The sequence below is a fragment of the Mandrillus leucophaeus genome, unplaced genomic scaffold (genome assembly GCF_000951045.1).
Source record: "Mandrillus leucophaeus isolate KB7577 unplaced genomic scaffold, Mleu.le_1.0 Scaffold760, whole genome shotgun sequence".
Lineage (NCBI taxonomy): Eukaryota > Metazoa > Chordata > Mammalia > Primates > Cercopithecidae > Mandrillus > Mandrillus leucophaeus.
Window position 1 is genome coordinate 396,545 of NW_012108253.1, and position 8,514 is coordinate 405,058.

At 45.2% G+C, this 8,514-nt stretch overlaps 1 pseudogene; it reads right to left on the reverse strand.

Annotated features, from left to right (window-relative positions):
* Nucleotides 1–3,009: 3,009 nt before the first annotated feature.
* On the reverse strand, nucleotides 3,010–6,698 carry LOC105529364 (annotated as a pseudogene).
* Nucleotides 6,699–8,514: the final 1,816 nt, after the last annotated feature.

The following is an 8,514-nucleotide window of genomic DNA, read 5'->3' on the forward strand; positions in this document are numbered from 1 at the left end:
TACAGGAGCATGCCACCACACCCAGCTAATTTTTGTATTTTTTCTAGACATTGAGTTTCGCTATATTGGCCAGTCTGGCCTTGAACTCCTGACTTCAGGTGATCCACCTGCCTCGGCTTCCCAAAGTTCTGGGATTACAGGCATGAGTCACCATGCCTGGCCTACACATTTATTATTGACCTGCCTACTCTGCATCTCCACGGGGATCTCTAGTAAGTTCCTCAACCTGAACGTGCCTAAAAGTGACCTTGAATTCCATGCTGGCTCCTCCTCTGGCCTTCAAAATGCACTTCTCCCTCAGTTTTCTCATCTCCCTAAGTGCCAACTCCATCTGTACCGCTTCTTAGGACCATAACCTTGTGGTCACCCTTGATGCCCTCCTTTTTCACATCCCACATTTAAGCCTTTTTACCCTGTCTTGAAAATAAATCCAGCATCATATAATTTCATGGCTCCTCCCTGGTACAAGTCACTGGCATCTCCCCTCTGGATCACTGCAATAGCTCCCAGCTGGGTCTTCAGGCTTCCATCTACCACCCCTACACACAGCCCATCTCTATCTAGCATCTGAAGTAAGTCCAGTCCTTTTTCTGCCAAACTTTCCAGTGGCTCCCCTTTCAGAGGTAAACTGCAGGTCAGTATGATGACATTCAGGGCCATATATGATCTGGCCCTCAACCACAGAAGTTGAAAGAATCACTCCAGATTCATTGAATAATATGTCTATTTGTAAATGCAGTAATATGATTTTGGACTATTTTTTTTCAGTCCTGTTGGATTATTGAATTGTCTCAAACCTAAAGTGCTACCTTTCAAGTCAGAATTTTAGTTGCCTGATTGTATTAGTCAGGGTTCTCCAGAGAGACAAAACCAATACGATACAGATATAGATATATATGTATGAGTGAGCGTTTATTAGGGAAATTTTCTCATGTGATTATGGAGGCTGAGAAATCCCAAGACAGCTTGTCTGTAGGCCGGAGACCTTGGGATGCTGGTAGCATGGCTCAGTTTAAGTCCGAAAGCCTCAGAACTAGGGACGCTGATTGTGTAAATCTCAGTCCGAACCGAAAGACCTGAGAACCCAGGGCATCCTGGTACAATTCCCGAAGCTGAAAGGCTGGAAAGGCAGGAGTTTTGGTGTCCAAGGGCAGAAAAAGAAGAATGTCTCAGGGAAGAGAAGAATTTGTCTTTCCTCTGCCGTTTGTTCTGTTGGGCCTCTAGCCAATAGGAGGGGAGAATTTCCCACTGACTTCCATGCCAATCTCTTCTGGAAACACATTCACAGACACACTCAGAAATAATGTTGTATCAGTTGTCTAGGTATTCTTAATCCAGTCAAGTTGACATCTAAAATTAACCAGCACATGGATTAATGTCCAGGATCCACTATTCTAGTTTCCAAATATTGTCTGGGGATTCCTAGGGTGAACTCTGATATACTGTTAAGGAGTCCCCAATGTTAATACTATTTTCATTATAATATTAATAATATAACATTTTTTGTTTTTGATTTCATTCTCTCGGTAGGGTACAATAAGGTTTTTGGGGGCCTACATAACCTGTGATATACCAATAGATTTAATACAAAAGCAGATATGAGAATACGAATGTCTTCCATTAAGCCAGACATTAGATTTGGAAAAAGTTAACCAATGTCACACTTCTTGTTCTTTTGTTTAGACACAATAGTTGATTTTTTTCACAAATCTTTCTATTTATATTAACCTGTAATTGGTGCATTCATGGTATTTTAACATGAATTAGTAAGCTACATTTTAACATTTTCTGTTTCAATCATAAATGCCATAAATATTAACAAATACCAACCCAAATAAACAAAAGCTTCTAAGGCCCTCAGCAGTTATTAAGTGTCTAAAGACATAATTAGACCGGGAAGTTTGAAGCCACTGGTGCCCTCATTGAACCTGAATGCTGACACAGACCAGGTCCAGTACTACTCTGCTCCGCTGGGACCTCAAACCTCAACCACACTCAAGGACTAACTACTGACTCCTTGTTTATTGCAGGGACACAGGAGCCAAATCACATCCACATGAGTCCATGTTCTTCATTCATCTTCATCCCAGGGCCAGGCCTGTGGGTGTGTGCTCTGGAAATCCTGGGGTTGGGTGGAAATGAGCCATCATATCCCAGGACCCCTTAGTTGTTATGGTGGGGCTTAACCACCGTCACAACCTTGCTCCCTCCCAGCTCTCTGGTTCCACCTCTTCTATCTCTGACCTGCATATCTGGTTCCCTTTTCCCTCTGGTGGTCCTGTGGATTCTTCTCTCCTCTCACATCCTGGTGATGCTGGCCTCATTCCAAATCCACAGCATCTGGTGCCAACTGGCATATTGGGCTCAATGTCATCATCCTGATGTTAAAGAGCAGGTTCACTGCCAATCAGCTTCTCACACTTTCTTCCTGGCTGGGAGCTGTGTAACACCTAGTTCCCTATGCCTGGATGTCAGATATAAAAGAAGTTCCTCTTCAAAGGTTTGGCTTGTTCAATGCCCTTGTTCTTTGTTCCCTACTTATAAGGCCAAACTAACCTCCTTATCCTTTATGTCTCCGTGTCTTAGTTTCAGTAAACAACTTTTCCACTGGTCCTTACCTACAGAGCCCACATCTGCTACTCACTCTGTAAATTACCCCTCCCGTTGCAACGGCTCTTCTCACAGAAACTGACCTTCCAACCAGTGTAACCACATCCCTGCCCCTTTCAAGTTAGCTAACCAGGTTCAGCTAAGATTGTGCAGTCCAACTCTGGTGAGTGGTGACTGAACACAGAAGCTGGGACAAGCAGCATTAGGAATAAAAATTCTTTCCTTCTTTTTTGGTGTGTTCTTGTGGTGACCAGACTTTCGAGCAGCACCCTTCTGCAGAAGTAAATTGCCTAGCTGAGAAAGCTTTTTGCCAGAGTGCTGACTCTTCTTTGGGGCACCAAGCATTTATTTCTAACACTGGATCCCATCCCATAGTTACAAGCAAAGGAATTACTAAAGCTACAGCCTAGTGAGGAGTGAACAGGGGCTGAGGTCTGGACTGGGTGTGAAAGAGGCAGCTGGAAGATGTTCTCTTGTGTGACTAGGAGGGAGGAGGGCATGTCTTCTACCAGGGGCATTATGCAGTGGCTGCTGAGATGGCCAGGGCTTGTCTCCATGGCTGTGACACCAGGGAACTGATTCTGTGGGCCATGGTGGGTCCCCGATCTGTGAACTATCAGGCTTCTTCAGGCATCATGATCGCATTGGCTCCTGTGAATGCGGAGCAGATGAAGATGCAGCTGTCACAAGACTGTAACCTGAAGAATGGCTTCAGGGGCCTGGAAAAGGCTGAACGGGGAAATGTGCAGATGTGCGATCTGTCCCTCATGTTGTAGAAGGAGACGTCTCCAGCTTCATACTCCAGGAAGACGCCCAACCGGCAAAGGGGCTCATTCAGAGAGAGAATCCACTTAGCAGAGGTCAGGGCCCAGTATTTCCTTTATGCATCTCCAAGGTCCAGAAGCCATTCTGAGGAAGTAGCAGGACATCCTATTTCCTCTCAACACTGTCTCTACAGACCCCCACAGTCCACTCAATTACATTTTCCACCTCCACCTCCCAGTAATGTTTCCCTGAGGCGAAGCTATCCCGGCCCAGGTCACAAAGCTGACTGTTGAAATCTCTCTGGTTATATAGCACGCTCTCCCTGGAGGGAGCCAATGTCACACTTCTTTGGTCATCTGATAAGAGATCGAGATGAGCAGTGTCTGTGTGCAGGACCACACTGGCTGCAGAGGAATTCTCAGGTTTAGGCCTTGGGTCTCAGGAACCCTCAGGATTGTGTGGTTCCTGGTCCCCAGAGAAGTCTCAGAAAACTACAGGGGAATCCCCGTGAAGGGGCCGTTTCCACGAAGGCCCCCTGATCCCAGGCAGCGCATACCCTGAGAGTTACTGAAGCTGCAGGGTTTTTTATTTTTGTTTTTATTTTTGTTTTCTTTGAGATGTAGTTTCACTCTTATTGCCCAGGCTGGAGTACAATGGGTTGATCTTGGTTTACCGCAACCTCCGCCTCCTGGGTTCAAGCAATTCTCCTGCCTCAGCTTCCCCAGTCGCTGGAATTACAGGCATGCGCCGAAACCAGTTTTGCATTTTTAGTCGAAATAGGATTTCTCCATGTTGGTCAGGCTGGTCCTGAACTCCTGACCTCAGGTGATCTGCCCGCCTCGGCCTCCCAAGTGCTGGGATTACAGGCGTGGGCCACAGCCCCCGACCTCTGAAGCTGCACTTCTGTCTCTCCAGAGACAGAAGCAGTACCCTCAGGTTGAGAAGAATTGAGGCTCTTTGAAATCCAGAGAGTTTAGGAAATGAGCCCAAATTAATCATTCACACTTTCTCTCAGCATTCTAAGATCTATTCCCTTTTCTATTCAAGACCTAGGATCTCTGGGACTTTTTTTAGTTAGAACCTTTTAATTATCTGGTTCAAACCAGCACAGAGGCATTATGTCCTGCTCCTTCTCTCCCCAGTTGATCAACTAAGGTGAGTCTTTCCCTTCACATTGTCCTAGAGGATAAAGGGTCTCTTCATTGGTCCTATGTGTTCCTTTTACCAGATGACAACTGATTTAAACGACTGACAAGGGCACCCTTCAAGGATAAAGAAGGAGAATAAATGTCCCCCCCAAAAAAACCTGTTGCCTGAGGGGTCTGTAGGCAAAAGTAGGGAGGAACTATTTCCATCTAGTTTTGCTTCAACAACATGGGTCTGATGTCTGCAGGTATGACTTCTGTATACCTATTGGATCAACAAACTCCAAATGGAAAAAAAGATTCTGTCCGTGGAAAAGGGGTTTGATCAGGAAAGGAAAGAAACTGTGCTAAAGGAACTGGGGAAAGAACATATGGGTAGATAGAGGAAATGTAGGTGCCTACCTTGGTCCATTTCCTGTCAGTCGGTGCGAGAAACGCTCCAGGCTCTGGGCATTCTGCAAGCTTCTCCCATCTGCATTTATTCTCATTCAGTCTACCTTTCCATTGTGTTAAAATGATTTCCTCTATTCTCCATGGTGAAATATCTGGTTGTGACATTTTGCTGTTTTTCCCAAGTTGACAGTGGCAATTTTGAAATTTACCTAAAGAGGAAAGGTCCATGTGTCATGGTATCTGGTAAAACTTGGATTCTGTGGTGCTTATGGGCAGAGGGGCTGTATCATACGATGGGAAGTGCTCATTGGGAGTGGGCAGTTAGGTTCTGTGCTCTCCCAGTCACCCAGACACCTCCCCTGGCAGGCTATACACAAAGTATCAGTGCTCTCTTAGAAGCAGAAAGGCATTTCTGGCCACCTATTTGTATACCATTCTGTCAGGCTTATTGGGAACCTTTATAGCCTCTTCCCCACATGGGCCTTCAACTATACACAGTCTACACTATCCCTAGTATATAAATTGCTAAGACAGCATTGTCTTCTTTCAAATTGATCCAGAATCAAAGAGCAAAAACCAGTGAAGCATAACTCTTGGGGAGGCCACTATCTATGGGAAACCTCTTGTCATCATGCATTAAATTATTCCAAAAGAGAAAGGATCCTGGGATGTAAACCATAGGGTTGATTTAGAGCTGCTGGGATTCCCTGACAGAAGAACCATGATGCATCACTGCTGGGACACTGTTGATGAACAGACCCCAGTTCCCTGCTGTCCCCACCTCGCCCTGAGTCCCTTGCTCATCTTGTCTAATGAGTCCCGTTAGCTAGCTGGTGGGGAGAAAGCTGAGATCTGAGGGAACATCAGGAGCACTCATCAGCATGTAAGAATGTTCTTCACCATCCTCAAGGGACAGACAGAGGTGAATGTCATGAGATGTTGCTAACTGAGCAGAACTCAAATTGTATATGGAGTAGTTCAGGAAAGGCTAAACTTACGCAATTCTTCTTGAAGTTGCTCTGAAAAACAAACAGAAACAAAATCACATCTTCAATAGAAGGACTAAAAGAAGTTGGGTTTATAGTAAACAATGCAGGAACCATCCTTTCTATGAACAGCAACATCTCCCTTCCCTCATGCCTAGGGCACTGTCAGAAACCAGAAATGACATGTGATCAGGTGGCTGGGTAGTACCAGTACATTGTTACGCTTGCTTTTGCTCAACCATTTAGTACTTTATGTAGCCAGGTGAATGAATGCAATGGTGGCAGAATGAAAGAACAAAAGCTCTGAGAGATTCCTTCCAAAGACATGAGAGTTCCAAGTCCTTGCTGCTGCTGCCGTGTATTTCCTCTCTCTTCCATACACTGGTACCTGGGAGAGCTGTGTCTTTTCTATAATGGTGAACTGTCCTCCTACTCTTACTTTTTTTTTTTTTTTTTTAAATTACAGACAGGGTCTCACTTTATTGCCCAGGTTGGTGTCGACCTCCTGGGCTCAAGCGATCTGCCTGCCTCAGCCTCCCACAGTACTAGGATTGAAGGCATGAGCCACTGTACTCGGCCTCCTTTACCTTGTATTTGAAGTTCTTTCTTTTTCCACATGTTCTTTCTCCAGTTCCTTTAGTGCAGTTTCTTTCCTTTGCTCTTCAAACTCCTTTTGCCCTGAGAGAATCTTTTTTCCCTTTTGCAGTTTGTTGATCCAATAGATGCATACAGCAATGGATATCATCAGAATAACCACGATAATAGGCAGGATCACCACACAGGGAGACCCGCTGGGCATAACGGATTCTCAAAAGGCAGCCAGAAATACCCACTTATTTTGAAACAGAACATCCAGGTGAGAGCGCCCCTAGCAGCACATCTCTAGAGCTCCTTAGCCACCTGCTCTGTTAGTTTCTCCCTCAGAAAACTTGGATGGACAAAGTGATGCTGGCTCAGCCCTGGCTGACACCTCAGTGGCTCCCAGGGCCAAGGCCCAGAGGTAGCAAAGCAGAAACATCTGGAGTCACTGTGGGAAGAACCAGGGTGCATAAAGCTAACCTGCCATGCTGAATCAACACAGCCACCACCCTGCCTCAAGCCACCATCACTCACACCTTGAATACTCCAGTGCCCTCCTTCTTGTTCTGCCCTTACCATCAGTAGTCCATTCTCAGCAGACCAACCCAAGTGAGATCATGTTAATTTTTAGCTCAAAACCTTCCAATACTTTCCATGTCGCTCGCTCTAAAAACCACAGGATGTTTGTGACTTGCAATGCCATATAGAATGTGTTTTCTTTGCCTCTGTGAATTCATCTCCTCTCACTTCCTGCACTCACTCCATTTCAGCCACAGCAGCATCACCTCCTGAGGGTCCTGGAAACTGCCAGAGATATTCCTTCCCTAGGTCCTTTGCATATTCTTTGCCTGTTGCTGGGTTGCTCCATCCTCAAGCATCTGATGGTTCCTTGCCATCAGATGGGATGACTCAATTCCCATCTTTACAATGAAGTCTTCCCTGACCATTCTGTTAATAATTGCAATGTCTCATACCCCTACCTCTCTTTATTCCCTCCTTGCTTAATGTTTCCTATAGATATTCATCACCGTCTGATAGAATATATGGTTAATTATTTAATCACTTTTTGAAGGAAGAGATCTTGATATATTTTGCTCAATGGTTTACCCCGGGTTTCTAGAACACTGTCTTGAACATACAATATGCTTCTTGAGCATTTGTTGAATGAATTATTAGTGTGTATCAATAAGGATTTTCCCCAGCTCTGTCTCTTGGAAAATCCCCTGGGCAGGAAGGGGTTCCTCCACATTGTGAGGGGCCTTGGGTACCACCCTCCACATATGCACTCGAGCCAGATGCCCCCACCCTCATTGCCCCTCATTTCAGCGGGGGGATCAGAGCCCAGTCCAGGGGAGAGATATCAGGGCTCAGCTAAAAAGCAGTGATGTCTCAGTGCCTATTGCATCTCTTCTGTGAAGAAAGAAAGTAAAGGAAAAAAAGGAGGTAGGAAGCAAGAGATTGAAAAGAGGAAAAAAAGGATGAGGGTAAGGAAGAAAGAACCTTGATGTTAGAGAACACCAGGAGACCAATGGGCCACGTAAACTGTGAGCTCTCTAAGAGAAAAGGATCCCACTGCGCCCTTTTCTTTGTGGTCTACCTACAGGCCCCATCCCAGCACCAAGCATCTATCTGTCTGCTATAAATGCTTGTTCAATTTATCCTGCCAGACTTATTTTCTCACTTCAAGGTGGGTGTTTCAACTCCAACTTCAAACAGGAAGGTTTTGGATTTCACTTTCTGCCTCTGAAACTTCTTAGTAGACCTCAGCTTCCAGAAACTCTAGAATGATAATGAGGAGGACAGAAATCTGTCAGGCGGGCAGAATGCTAAGAAATCTTTTGACCTAAAGACACTGACCCTTCTGTCTAGTTTAGGGCTTCACATAACCATGGCTCTCTAACACCCATAGGAGGTGATGGTTTTTAGGAGACTTGACATGGTAGCCTGCAAAGCCAACTCTAATCCTAATTCACACTATTTACCTCTCAGAGGCTCCATCTGTTAGGCAATGGCTCTTTTGTTTTTCTTTTTAATTT